The sequence below is a fragment of the Tamandua tetradactyla genome, chromosome 5, assembly GCF_023851605.1.
Source record: "Tamandua tetradactyla isolate mTamTet1 chromosome 5, mTamTet1.pri, whole genome shotgun sequence".
Lineage (NCBI taxonomy): Eukaryota > Metazoa > Chordata > Mammalia > Pilosa > Myrmecophagidae > Tamandua > Tamandua tetradactyla.
The window spans coordinates 74,458,117-74,472,141 of record NC_135331.1 but is presented as its reverse complement, the minus strand read 5'-3'; positions in this window follow the sequence as shown (position 1 = coordinate 74,472,141).

The window sequence follows — 14,025 nt, the reverse complement described above, 5'->3', positions numbered from 1 at the left end:
GTGACTAAATCTCTTCTCTTCACAGACAGTAACTTACACCCAGGAGAGGAAAATGGCGGGACTAGCTCCCCATAGAAACAGCCCTCTGCTGGTGTGACACATCTTCTGCACAGGGTATTGTGGATTGTTCTCCGCAGGGTGCTATGGATTGAGAAAGATACAGATCTGTTGAATAGTTTAAAAGAAAATAGAAAAAAATCTAACAAGCAAAATGCTAAAATTAATGTGACCAATGTGAAAAGATAATAAAATGTGCATCAAATGTGAATATATTACACTTTAAATAACAGAACATCCAACTAAGAGGATGTTTACTTAAGTAGACATCTCTTTCTCTCATAAAACAAACATCCAGAGGTGGGATTTTGCTGATATTGGTTCAGCTGTGCAAGTTATCATCAATGTATGCTCTCTATCTGTTCTGCTGCTTACTGTGCTGATCTTTGCCTTTTTATGCTTGCTGTTTCTTGGTCACAATATGGCTGCTGTGTGCCAGTATGTCCATCTTGAGGAAAAAAAAGAGGAGAAGGATATGATCATGTCTGTGTCTTCCCACTAAGAAAGTAAAAGGTTTACCAAATTCCCCAGAGACTCAGGTAAGCCTCATTGGCTTGCACTCAACCCATAGATACCTCTAAATCCAAGAAAGCAAGGAGAAGAGGGTTCAGTCACCATCTCACTTGGTACTGGGCACATAGCCACACCCACCATGGTTCTCTTAGCAAGAGCTAAGCTGCTGGGCAGTGCTTTGGGGCTAGAGGGGGAATTAGAGGTTAGCAATCAAGAAGGACAGCATTGGTCTCTAGTCAACTGAAATCCTGGAACATCTACCATTATTGCTTGTTTTAAGAGAATGCTGATTACGCTCAGACTAGAGTATGGAGTCACCATTGGTCATATGCCCAAGATTCTTTCACAATGAGCAGTTGGAGATATTTGGAAAGTAAATTCTTGACCCTAAGAAACTCACTTGTGTTGAGATATGGGAGTCCTTCTCCTGGGAACTGTGGAGAAAGTTGATGGGAGTTTTTAAAGGGAGTTTATTTCTTTCTGTTTTTAGCACTGACCAATCCACATGCCTATTTCTTCTTGCTACAGGAGTGTGGTGGGTGTTTTAGTGTCCTATACTGCATAAAGCAAATACCATGAAATGTGTTGGCTTAAATGATGGGAACTTATTAGATTTCAGTTGGAGGCTGAAAATGTCTAAATCAAAGCATCATCAAGGTGATGCTTTCCTCTCAAAGACTGGCTGCCAGTCATCCTTGTTCCTTTGTCTTATGGAACAGCACATGACAATGTCTGCCAGTCTCGCCCTTCTCTTCCAGGTTTCATTGATTTCAGATCCTTGCTTATATGACTTTCTCTCTTTGTCTGAATTTCATTCCATTTATAAAGGACTCCGATAATAGATTTAAAACCCATGCTGAGGATGGGAGAAAAAATATGGAACTAATAAACTTTACTATAAGGAAATCTCCTGGTACTCTGTCAAACTTTAGGGACACCTAAATCATTAGGCCATGCCCTTGATCTTGAGGCTTATTCTTGTGAAGCTTATGTAGACGGTAAAGAAGCTTAGCCTACGTATAGGTATGCCTAAGAGTTACTTACTCTTTTGTTACAAGAGTTACAACTCTTTTGTTGCTCAGATGTGTCCTCACTCTCTTTAAGTCCAACCTTGCAAGTGAAATCATGCCTTCCTCCCTAGATGGGACATGACATCTAGGGGTGAAAGTCTCCCTGGTGACCTTTCTGGGATGAATCTGGCCCTGGCACTGTGGATCAACAATTCCATCCTGACCAAAAAGGGGAAAAGAAGTGTAACTAATAAAGTATCAGTGGCAGAGAGAGTTCAGATGGAGTTGAGAGGTTACTCTGGAGGTTGTTCTTATGCAAACTTCAGTGTGACATCGCTACCTGTCAAAACTTGCCAAACTCCAACCAGGACCATTCCAGCTAATCCTAAAGAACACCTAGGGCAATATATAAGATCCCACAAGGGTTCCATGCACTAGTGTAATTTTCTGGAAAAAATACTACAATCTCCAGGTGGGTCCCTGGACCAGATAAGTCCTGAAACCTACAGGGCCCAGCCTCTTCAGAACATTGGATAGCTCCATCTCTCTACCCCATATTAGTGACAAACTCTTCCAATATTAGAATGACCATAGCCCAGATATCTCTAAAGAGATGGATTGAAAGATCAAAGGTGATGGTGGAGTTATATAGAGAAGATAGGAATTAACAAATGAATATGATTGCTGAATCATTAAATTTATATCTTTTAATCTCCAGTATTTTAGAGCAGCTAGAAGTAAAAACTTAAAATTGTGGAATTGTAACCGATGTCAAGTTCTAAAACATGTTCTACAACTAATTGTGGTGGTGTGCTTTGAAATTTATTGCTTTTTTGTATATATGTTATTTCTCACAAAAAAGAAAGATAAAAGTCAATTGTGGTGATACAAAAAAATTTAAGCCTTCTTGCCTCCTATATTCTGGAACAGCTAGAAGGAAAAATCTGAGAGGATAATATGGTAGCCCATGACAAACTCTGGATCTGTCCTGTAGCTACTCATTGAAGAGTGCTTTGCATATTATTGCCTTTTTATTTCTTTGTTTTGTATATATGTTATACTATAAATAAAAAAGTTAAAAAAAAAAGAGGGAGCCATTTTGGAAAAGCTTCAGAGCTGACACACAGAGAAATGTTTGGAGATACTGAAGGAAAACACCCCCCAGGGAAGCCATTTTGAAATGAAAAGCTATGTGAGAAGGCCGCCATATGCCTTCCCAGCTGACAGAGAAACTGAACATCTCACCTCTTTCTTGAGTCAAGGTATTATTCTCTGGATACTTTGGGCATTTTGAGGCCTTAGAGCCATAAACTTGCAACTTAATAAATTTCCTTTTCTAAAAGCCAAAAACAAACAAACAAATGAACAAACAAACAAACCCATGCTGAATGAGATGGGTCACATCTTAATTGAAGTAATTTCATCAAAGGGTCCTACTTACAATGGGTTTAAACCCACAGGAACAGATTAGATTTAAGAGCCTGTATTTCAAACTATAAAAGTGAGAAAAGAAACCCCAAATTTTGAAGTGTAATCATAAACTTTGTTTATAAACTTTTTTTTTACTATACATGAGTTCTGTTTTGTTCTGTCTGAAGAAAAATTTGTGACCTTGAAATTCTTTACCTTGTGCAAATATAAAAGAAGTTAATTCAATTAAAAATTGTGTTATAGAGATCAAGGTTGAAAAATGTCTGCTTGAAAAAGGCAACAGCTAAACCGATAATTTAAAATACTTAATTGATAGCATGGACCATCTAAGGTTAAAACAAAATTTTCTTTTAAAAATTCTGATTGAAAGATAAATGGGTGCTAGTCCAGGAAGAGGTGAATAAATTTATGTGAAAGCTTGGGAAGTTAGAATATTTATCATTTCCAAGATGTATTCCTAGTCAGTGGACTGAAATGTTATTATGAATTCAGTATCAGAATATTTTTAAGGAAATCTGCCAAGATCAGCAGAAATGCCTAGGGTTGGCTTTAAAAATGGGAATTTAGTGGTTCAAAGTTTGAGGGCTAAAAGAAGTCCAAAATCAAAGCATTATCAAGCTGATGCTTTCGCTCAGAAGACTGAGACCTTCTGGAACTAGCTGCTGGTAATTCTTGATCTTGGTTTTTCTGTCATATGGCACATGGTGGCCTCTCCTGGCTTCTCTGGGTTCTGTTGGATTCTGATTTCTTCTTGTTGTTATCCCTCAGTGTGTGTGAATGGAATTCTGCAAATAAAGGACTCCAGTAATAGGATTAAGACCTAACCTGATTCGGTTGGGCCATACCTTAACTGAAGTAACTTTATCAAAAGTTCCTATTGACAATGTGTTCACATCCACAGGAAAGGATTGAATTATAAGAACATGTGTTTCTGTGATGCATAGTTCCAAGTCATCCCAGCATTCAATCACAATTGTTCTTATTTGGGGCATGGAGATATGAGAGTTTTACACTAAATATTTTAAGCAGTGGGCATATGTACATTTTTCTGATAGAAAAAATATAAAAAATCAAGAACATTACACAAGTTCATTTCTGTCCCTTGCTCTTAATCGAATTAATTATATCTTTAGATGAAACAAGGCTCTTGAAGTTTTGTATACCAGAAATACTGTCCCATAGCCAAATGAGTGTCTTTATGTTGGGAAGCAGGTTTGTTAATCTTCATTGCACACTGTTGTGTCTACCAATATTCCTTCACCCGAATTAAGACTCCTCCCCTGCAAAGATCATGCTTTCTGGCCACACTCTCTAGGTCTCTATCTCTGCATCGTTGCCATCTGTGAACTCCCAGATACCACTCATTAGAGTGTTTTGTACTTGACTCATACTATCTCCATTCCATGTCCTGTCATCATCCTGGGTGATTTTGATATCCATGTAGACAATTCTCCAACTCATTGGTCATCTGATTCCAGAACATCAATAACTTTTACCTCTGTCTCATTTCTGACAGTTTTCTGTCCCCATTAAGTCCACTTGTACTTTATTAGTCACTTAGGTTTGTTGGGCTTCCTTTGTTCTAGAACATTCTCTTACTGGCATCTGTGGCAACACCATTCTAGTTTTCTCCCTTTCCTCTGGATGGCTCTTCTCATTCTCCTTTAGGAGCTCTAAATTTTCCCCATGCCTCTTAAACTTTCTTGCTTCTCAGGCTTCTGTCTTGGGCCATCTCACTCTGTGTGCCTTTCTTGAACCATCTCATCCCTCTCATGTTTTCAATAAGCATCTACATACTGATGAAGACAAAATCCACAGCTCCACCTCAGAACCTGTCCTTGAACTCTAGGCCCCAATATTACTTCAACATGTGTCTCTCAATCTGGAAGTCTAAAAGACATCTCAGACTCAGCATATCCTAATGCATTCATTTCCTTCCACATGCCTGTTTCCCCACTGTCTATGGCACTGCTCAGGAAGAACCTAGTTTTCCTATCTCAGTACTGGTATTTGTTTGCTCAAGTCATAAACTTGGAAGTTATCTTTTACTCTTTCCTTTTTACTTCAGTCTTTTATATAAAATCAATCAAGCCCTGTTGATACTCTCTCCTAAATGCCTCAACAATATCTTTCAAATGTCCTCGCTTTTTTCTGTCCCTCTTGCTACTACCCATTTGTTTAAGTGACAATTATTTCTAAAAAGGACTACTAAAATAGATATTGCCATTTCCAACCTCCCTCTCATCTAATCCTTTCTACTCAACAAAGCCGTATTATAATTATATCACTCCCATTCAGTATTATCCCATTTTTCTTAGCTTAAATGAACAATTGCGTAATAGATTTATAACTCTTTGTGACCTGGCTTTTGCCCAGTGGTCTCATTTCTTGTCATTCCTTTCCTTGGAAATCTTCAAAACTCAGTCTGTGCTATTGTCTTTGCTTGATGAATCTCTCCTTCATTTGGCTCCTTCTTGTGGTTTCACATAATTGGATTTAACTCATCTTTCACTTATTTTTTTACATATCATTTTCTTTGGGAAACCTTCCTTAATCTACCTCCCACTTGGTCACCTGCCTCTCCCACCTGGTTATAGCACTGACCACTCAGTAAAAAAGTCCAGGTTTTTTCTTCACATTGTTAACTGCTTTCTCACTGCCCAGAAGAATGATCGGAACATAGTAAACACCCAGTGAAAAAGCACAAAATGAACAGATTAAGGCAGAATTCCTGAAGGTTTTAACAGCTCAGGTCTGGAGTCAAGTAGCTATGTGTTGGAATTCCCTTCTCATGTTAATAGCTCTGTGAGATGCAGTACAGTGACTAATTCACCTAAGAAATGCACGTTGATTTTCTTCTTGGCATGCACCACCCTCATTGGAATGACTGTTCTAATAGCGGAGATAGACAATGAGTAACTAACTAACTAACTAACTAACTAAATAAATAAATAAATAACAATGATAATGTGTTAGGAAAGTGCTACAAGGAAAAGGGGATGGAGTATAGCTATATGTAAATAACAGTGGTCAGCAAAGGCCTGTGATGAGGTAACATTTAAACTGGGATTAAACAGAGGAGGAGACAGCACGCTGGTTTGAAAATATTATGTACCCCAGAAAAGCCATGTTAAATTCTGACTCAATTTTGTAGAGGCAGCTATGTCTTTTAATCCTATTCAATATTGTAGGTTGGAAACCAAGGTAATCTCTTGTTGGTGCCTTAATTTGGACACTTTCACTTCCTTAAAACTGTAAATTTGTAACATTAAATTCTCTTATAAAAAGCCATTCCACCTCTGGTATATTGTACTCTGGCAGTTTTCAAACTAACACAGATTTTGGTACCATAGAAGTGGGTGCTGTTGTGGTTTGCAAATACCAAAATGTTGGAACAGCTTTTTAAATGGATGAGGTGAAGATTCTGGAAGAGTTATGAGGATTTTGATAGAGAAAGCCTAAATGTTTTGAAGAGGCTTTTAGTAGGAATGTGGACTCTAAAGATACCTCTGACAAGGCTTTAGAGAGAAATGATGCACGAGTTGTTCCAAACTGGAAGAAAGGCATTCTTTGTGGATAGAAGGAAGAATCTGAGAATAATGCACTTAGATATTTTGCAAAAGAAATTTTCAAACTAAATATGGAAATGCCGTCTGGCTGCTCTCTGAAGTTTCTAGTACAATGCAAGAGGAAAGAGATAAGTTGGGAACTGAATTCTTGGATATAAAGAAAAAAGATATTGGTGTCTTGGAAAATTCTGGGCTTCCAGAAAGTGAGACCCCAATGAACAGGGCCCATGTGAGGATTTTTCCAAACATGGAAGTAGTCAGCCATTACAGAACAAGCGAGGACTGGAGATGGAGTTATCCAGGAAGGATTTGTGGAAAGTCCTTTAGTCTGATAAGCATGATTCCAACCTATTGCATAGAAAGCCACAAGAGTGTTGTGAGATCTGTATAAATGGAACCACTGCCAGTCTGGACTAAAAGGAACAGAAAGGGACAGATTGAAGGGAAAATAACTTCAGAAGCAGTACCATGGACACCAAGGTCTGGAGCCAGGAAACCTCAGGCCAGGAGAGCAGACCCACACATACACAGAGAAGGTGAGTTTGCCCTGGAAGCAGAGGGTGGATCTTCCCCCTTGTTCTAATTTGCTAGCTGCCAGAATGCAATATACCAGAAACAGAATGGCTTTTAAAAAGGAGAATTTAATAAGTTTCTAATTTACAGTTCTAAGGCTGAGAAAATGTCCCAGTTAAAACAAGTCTATAGAAATGTCCACTCTAAGGTATCCATCCAGGGAAAGATACCTTGATTCAAGGAGGTCGATGAAGTGCAGAGTTTCTCTCTCAAGTTAGAAGGCACACGGTGAACACAGTCAGGGCTTCTCTCTCAGCTGGAAGGGCACATGGCAAACACAGCATCATCTGCTAGCTTTCTCTCCTGGCTTCTGTTTCATGAAGCAACCCGGGACGTGTTTTCCTTCTTCATCTCTAAAGGTCGCTGGCTCATGGACTCTCTGTTTCATGGTGCTGAAGCATTCTCTGCTCTCTCTGAATCTCTCTCATGCTCCAAAATGTTTCCTCTTTTATAGGACTCCAGAAACTAATCAAGACTTACCCAAATGGGTGGAGACACACCTCTACCTAATCCAGCTTAACAACCACTCTTGATTAAATCACATCTCTGGGGAGATGGTCTAATTACAGTTTCAAACATACAAAACTGAATAGGGATTAGAAGAAATGCTGCCTTTACAAAATGGGATTAGGATTAAAGCATGGCTTTTCTAGGGTCCATACATCATTTCAAAGCAGCACACCTGTCAATGCTCAGGAAGAGCTGTGCCACTTCAGGGCTCAGAGAGGGTGGAGCACATTAACCGGGGGTTGGGGGGACCTGACTGCCACCCCATTGTTCTGGAGGGTTTGAGCATGTACCCTGGAGATGGCAGAGAGCCTGAGTGAGACCCCAACACTTGGGGTGTTGGGGTGAAGTGGAGAAAAAGATGGTCTCCTCAAAGTCCTTCAAGGTTGAAAACTCCATGCCAGTGTTTGGAGAGAGCAAAGCCGCTGCATAGGCCCTTGGAAAGGGTGGGACTGCCTCTTTCTGAAGCCCCAAAGCTAAATGACTCTCAGACTTTGAAATCTAATGGAGTTTGCTGTGCAGGTTTTGAAACTCTTTGGGTCTGGTGACCCCATGTTTTTTCCAATTCTTCCCTATGGAAATGGTAATATGTATGCTATGACTGTCTCTCATTTGAGTATTGGCAGCAGATAACTTGTTCTGAGTTTCACAGGTCCAGAGCTAGAGGATAATTTTTGCCTTAGAACAGACAATGACTGTAACTGACTTTGATGAGATTTTGTACAGGTTTTAATTTTGTATTGTGTTTGTATTGTTACTGAAGTGGTTTACGGCTTTTGTGTTATTGTGATGGAGTCACTGTAACTTGTACATAGGAAAAACATGTCTTTTTGGGGGTCTAGACCATGGAATGTGCCAGTATGAAATTATTACATACCCCTGAAAAGCCATGTTTTAATCCTGACTCAATCTTGTGGAGGCAGCTGTTCCTTTTAATCCTAATTCAATATTATATGGTCAGAAACTTTTGATTAGGTTATCTCCACAGAGTTGTGACACACCCAATTGTAGGTGTGACATTTGATTAGAAGGAGATGTAACTCCACCCATTGCAGGAGGTTCTTGATTAGATTACTGGAATCCTTTAAAAGAAGAAACATTTTGGAGAGAGTCAGAAATGACAGAAGCCTCAGAGCTGACAGAAACTTCACAACAGAGCTGATACAGATGCCAACACTTGGAGAACAGAGACACAGATGTCCAGAGATGCTTCTAGCTCAGCAGATGTCACCATGAGATGTTAAGCAAGCCAGAACCTGGAGAGAGTCAAGGTAAGTAAAGAGATGAAAATCAGCCCTGGGGAAGTAAAGTAAGCATCCCCACAGGAACAGAGGCTGAAAGCAATGGAGCCCAGGAGCAAGGGACCAGCAGATGCCGGCCACATGACTTCTCAGTTGACAGAGGTGTTCCTGACCCATTGGCCTTCCTTGAGTGAAGGTAACCTCTTGTTACCCTCATGCCTTAATTTAGACACTTTTACTTTCTTGGAACTGTAAACTTGCAACTTATTAAATTCCCCTTTTAAAAAATTGCTCCAGTTCTGCTGTATGGTATTCCAGCAGCTTGCAAACTAACACAGCAGCCATGTGAAGAGTTAGGGAAAGAGCATTGTAGGAGGAAGGCGTAGTAAGTGAGAGCTCCTCACAACTGTGAGCTTACATTTCTTCATCTGTAAAATAAGAGAGTCAACATCTTCCACACAGGCTGGCTATAGCCTTTAAATGAGATCCGCTGTGTAAAGCATGTAGCTCACAAGCTGGTCAACAGTAAGTACTAAAATTTCTTTAGTGTCTTCATCAGGTATGAAGTATGTCAAGTTTTTTCTTTCTGAAGGGGATCTTTTGTTTTGGGTATTTCCTTCTACATGCATAATTAAATTTACCTTACTTATGCCGCTTCAAATAAATCTGACCAACTTATGTAGAGCACCTACTATGTGCAAGGCAGTATGCTGGCTGCAATGAAAGGCTAAAGAAATATCTAGGAACTGAGTTCTCTTTTTATATTCTCTTTCACTTCTGTTATTTGTTTCTGCTTTGTCTTCACTATCCATTCTAGAAACTTCTTCACCCCCAAATACACACACACACACATACATACGTACATACATATTTTCCCTCTGTTTACTTGCTTGAAAATTCAGCATACATGAATTTTCTAGGGTGATGACCTTATAAATCATTTGAGTCACAGTTGGTATTTCCAAGTATTTGAAATGCTTATGACAAGGAAGCCTTCACATTTCTGAAAAAAAGGCCGTCACGAATACTGAACTATATTGAAAAAGGAGCCAGATATTAATGGAAAATATAAGTGCTATCCAAGAAAATTTTTGCGTTTGTGTATTAAGAATATTTTTTGTACCTTAAAGCTACATGTGGCTACATTTCTTTTCTTCATGTAGGTGTCCACTAGAAAAGAATGACTGAAATGTTACAAATGCAAAATTAATTAGCACCTTGCATAGTTCATTTGGCTCCTGCAGATGCAGTAATGGCTTTATTTGTATATAACTGTGTTGTTGCTTATTTTTGACAAGTTTGGACGAAATATCTGCTCTGCACAATTTCTGGGTTTCTGATGCTGCTGAGAATAACTGCAAGGATAGGGGGTAATGGAAGGGAGAATGAAAGACTGTAAAATGTTTTTGTAAGGGATTATGGTTTTATTTTCAAAGATTATGTGTCAATCTTGGTTTTTATTAAAAGCAAGAGGACATTTTAAGGCTAATGGCTTCTTTTATAGAAACAAAGTTAAAGGAAATGGATTGCTTTAATTATAATTTTTAAAAACATAATGATTGCCCCCTTAAAAATGTTTTTGCAATTTGAAGGCTAACAACAATGTCCTTGTCCTTCAATAATTGAAGATTGATCTAAATGTGGCATCAGAAGAAAAGGGCTATAAAATCTCTGCCGTCTATTATTCCATTGTTTTAAAACAGTGCCTAAATTATGCCAAAATAATGGGTGGAGTAGGAAAATCTATTCTTTAAATTTGAGTTTTGCCTGATAGTACACCTGCTGGTTATGTGTATGAACTAAAGTAAAAGAATACTTTTGATAAGTAGCTGTTGGGCAGACTGCAAAACCAGTTTATTGCTTAGTGATACTTTATTAAAATGTCTTTTTTTCTCTGATATGAGAATGACCCCTTTTTATATGTGTACATATGTACATACATGTACGTATGTATACATATATGTACACAGGTGTGTCTGCATATGTTTTTAAATCTGGAGAAAGATTGGTGATTATTTGTAGGATATAAGTTTATTTAAGTGGTGTTGTTATTGGATTTCTAAAACCTTAAATTGGAAATATTTGGGGAATAGGATGTTCTTGAAGTAGCAGAATTGATATTGCAAAATTTAAGGTAGATTATTGTGAGTATTATTTTTAGAAACACAACATGTTGGAAAATCTGTGGATAGATCCTGAAAGCATCATTAGAAAATCAGAGAACAATCAGTGCTTATTTATTTATTCATTCATTGTTTTTGATCACTTGTAAAATGCCAAATACTATATTAAATTCCAGTGTAGCCAACTGTAGCTAATCTGGTTTTCAACTGCCTATCATATCAGGATGTCCTGTTTTTCTCTTGGAAATGCATGTTCTCTCTTTGCATAACTCTCTCCATCATATTTTGGTTTTGTCAGGTAACAGCCATGATGTCCACATCTCTTGGTCCCACGGTGGTGGGCATTTCATCAGATTACCTGTCATCATGATACATTTATAGCTGGGCCTATGGCTTTATAGGGGTATTAATTTGTGGATGTTTGGAAAGAAAGATTCACTCTCCTTTGGAGTTACTATTCAAAGACCATGTAATTCAGAATGTATCAGTCCACTAGTAGTATCCCTTTCTGGCTACATTAGAAATGGATTTCTGTTTCTATTTCCTGTAGCCAAAAATCTTATGCTTTAGAACTATGGATACATAGATGAATAAAATAAGGTAATGTGAATGCATATGATTAGATAGACTTATAAACCAATCATTCCAACGTAATATAAAAAGCATTGTTTCTGATTTGTTCACAGTATAGTGGAATTAGAGAGAAGAAAGAAATTTGGCCTAAGGTTGGTGGAGGCTCCAGAGAGTGATATTTGAGCTGGGTGCTAAATTACGTGTGAGTTGTCACCAGAGAAAGATGAGAGCGGAGCTCCTACTAAGACCCCAAAAATAGCATGTTAAAGCCTAGAGGTTGTTTCAGGAATTGTAAGAATTCAGTATTTCTGCTGCTACCTAAGTTGTGAAGGGCAGGAATGGTAGATGAAGTTGAAGTGGAAGTGATAGGTTGAGTGGATTTTTGATAGAATTTGAATGGTAAGTACTTGTGGAAAAATCAGCTCCCCTGAAGAAACATCCTTCTGTTACTCTCCTGCCTTTCCTTGTATATGCCAAACTGGGTCTCAGACTTTTCATAATTTGGCCAAATAGAGGGTAAAGCAGGATATTGGCAACTGCAAAAATGACTAGAAATGATAGACAATTGGGAGAGCAAAGATGACTTCCGGGAAAGTGAAAGAAAAAAGAAGGAAAGAAAAAAATGGTGGAAGCTGAGTGTTAGAAGCTGTTAAAGATTTTAAACACATGAGACTAGAAGCTAGGGACCAGAGACTGCAGGTTGCTATGATATTGTGTGAGATAACTAGAAAAGGATTGTGAAGCTGTACTTAAGAATATTGCTGTGTGTATTGAATGAAGCTTCCCTTTGGGGTCTGTGGTAGTTAGATACAATTGTCAGCTTCACAATCCTTTTCTAGTTATCTCACACAATATCATAGCAACCTGCAGTCTCTGGTCCCTAGCTTCTAGTCTCATGTGTTTAAAATCTTTAACAACTTCTAACACTCAGCTTCCACCATTTTTTTCTTTCCTTCTTTTTTCTGGCCAGGTGAAGATGCCTAGTTATATTGCTGTGGACATGAGCCAATGGCATGTGAACCTTATCTGTTGCTGATTACATCTGCAGTTGGCTGGGAGGCGTGCCTGCTGCAATGAATGATGTTTGACTTAATTGGCTGGTGCTTAATGAGAGAGTGCAATGTTGCACAGCCCAAGCGGCTTAGCATACCTCATCTCAGCACTCGCAGCTCAGCCCAGGCCTTCAGAGATGCAGAAAGGAATCACCCCAGGGAAAGTTGTCGGAACCCAGAGGCCTGGAGAGAAGGCCAGCAGAGATTACCCTGAGCCTTCCCATGTAAGAAAGAACCTCAGATGGAAGTTAGCTGCCTTTCCTCTGAAGAACCAATAAAATAAATCCCCTTTTATTAAAACCCAATTCATCTCTGGTGTGTTGCATTCTGGCAGCTAGCAAACTAGAACAGGGTCTTCTCCAGAGACTTCAGTAAATATTTTTAAATTGCTTTTGTTTCATTGTTATTGAATATGTGTCTTTTGGATGGAACACGTAATGAGGTAGTCACATTTGTACAGCTAACATAAAAAATAAGGGACTTTGCTTATAATTCTTCACTTGAGAAAAAGTTAAATTTACATTTCAAAGATTTAGTTTAGTGAGGCTAATATACAGAAATACTGCCACTGAAAGTGAAAAATATAAACTTTTGAAGCCTGTTCAGCAGCATGTCTGTCATGTTTCTAGGGTGGGAAGGGATTGAGAGAGTTGTCCAGGAATCACATTCTGGAATGCTTGACCAGCTAGCTATATGCCATTTGGTGACCAACCAGATATGTGCATAGAAAGCAAAGTCAGGTAAATCTCAATGATGTTGATGATGGTGAAGTTTTCATACCTCTATGTGGAAGACATAGGTTGGTGAGCTGGAAGAATAAGACTATTCATAAACAATGATCACATTTTGTTCATGTGGAAGACAAGGTTGTGAGCTGGAAGGATAAGAATATTCATAAACAGCAATGATCACATTTTGTTCTTCTGACTTAAGCGCTACAAAAGCATCCCTTAATTGCGTGCTCTCTACAAAGCCGATACCCTAAGGTCAATTCTCTTGAACTTACTACTCTAATAGAAAGTATAATCAAGGTGAAAATTCCAAGGAAGATTTCTTTAAGGAAACATGTAGAATGTTTAATGTTTCCTGTCTACCTGTCTAAATAGCTGCTCTAAACATCAATCTCTAATCCTTCTGAAGATGGAGCTACCTTTGAGCAGAAAGTAGAACCAGTTTCATCTAAACGAATGTGAGAGGAGAGAACCAAAATAAGGTGGATCCCACATAAGGAAAAATCTCAGGGCAACCAGCTACCTAAAGTGAAATGATTTAAATTTCTTCTCCCCAAACAAGAAAACTTTAAATCTCTGGTGTTATCACCCTAATGTCATTGTCTTTAATCTTGTTTACTGTTATTGTTTCTCTGCAGTACAGAG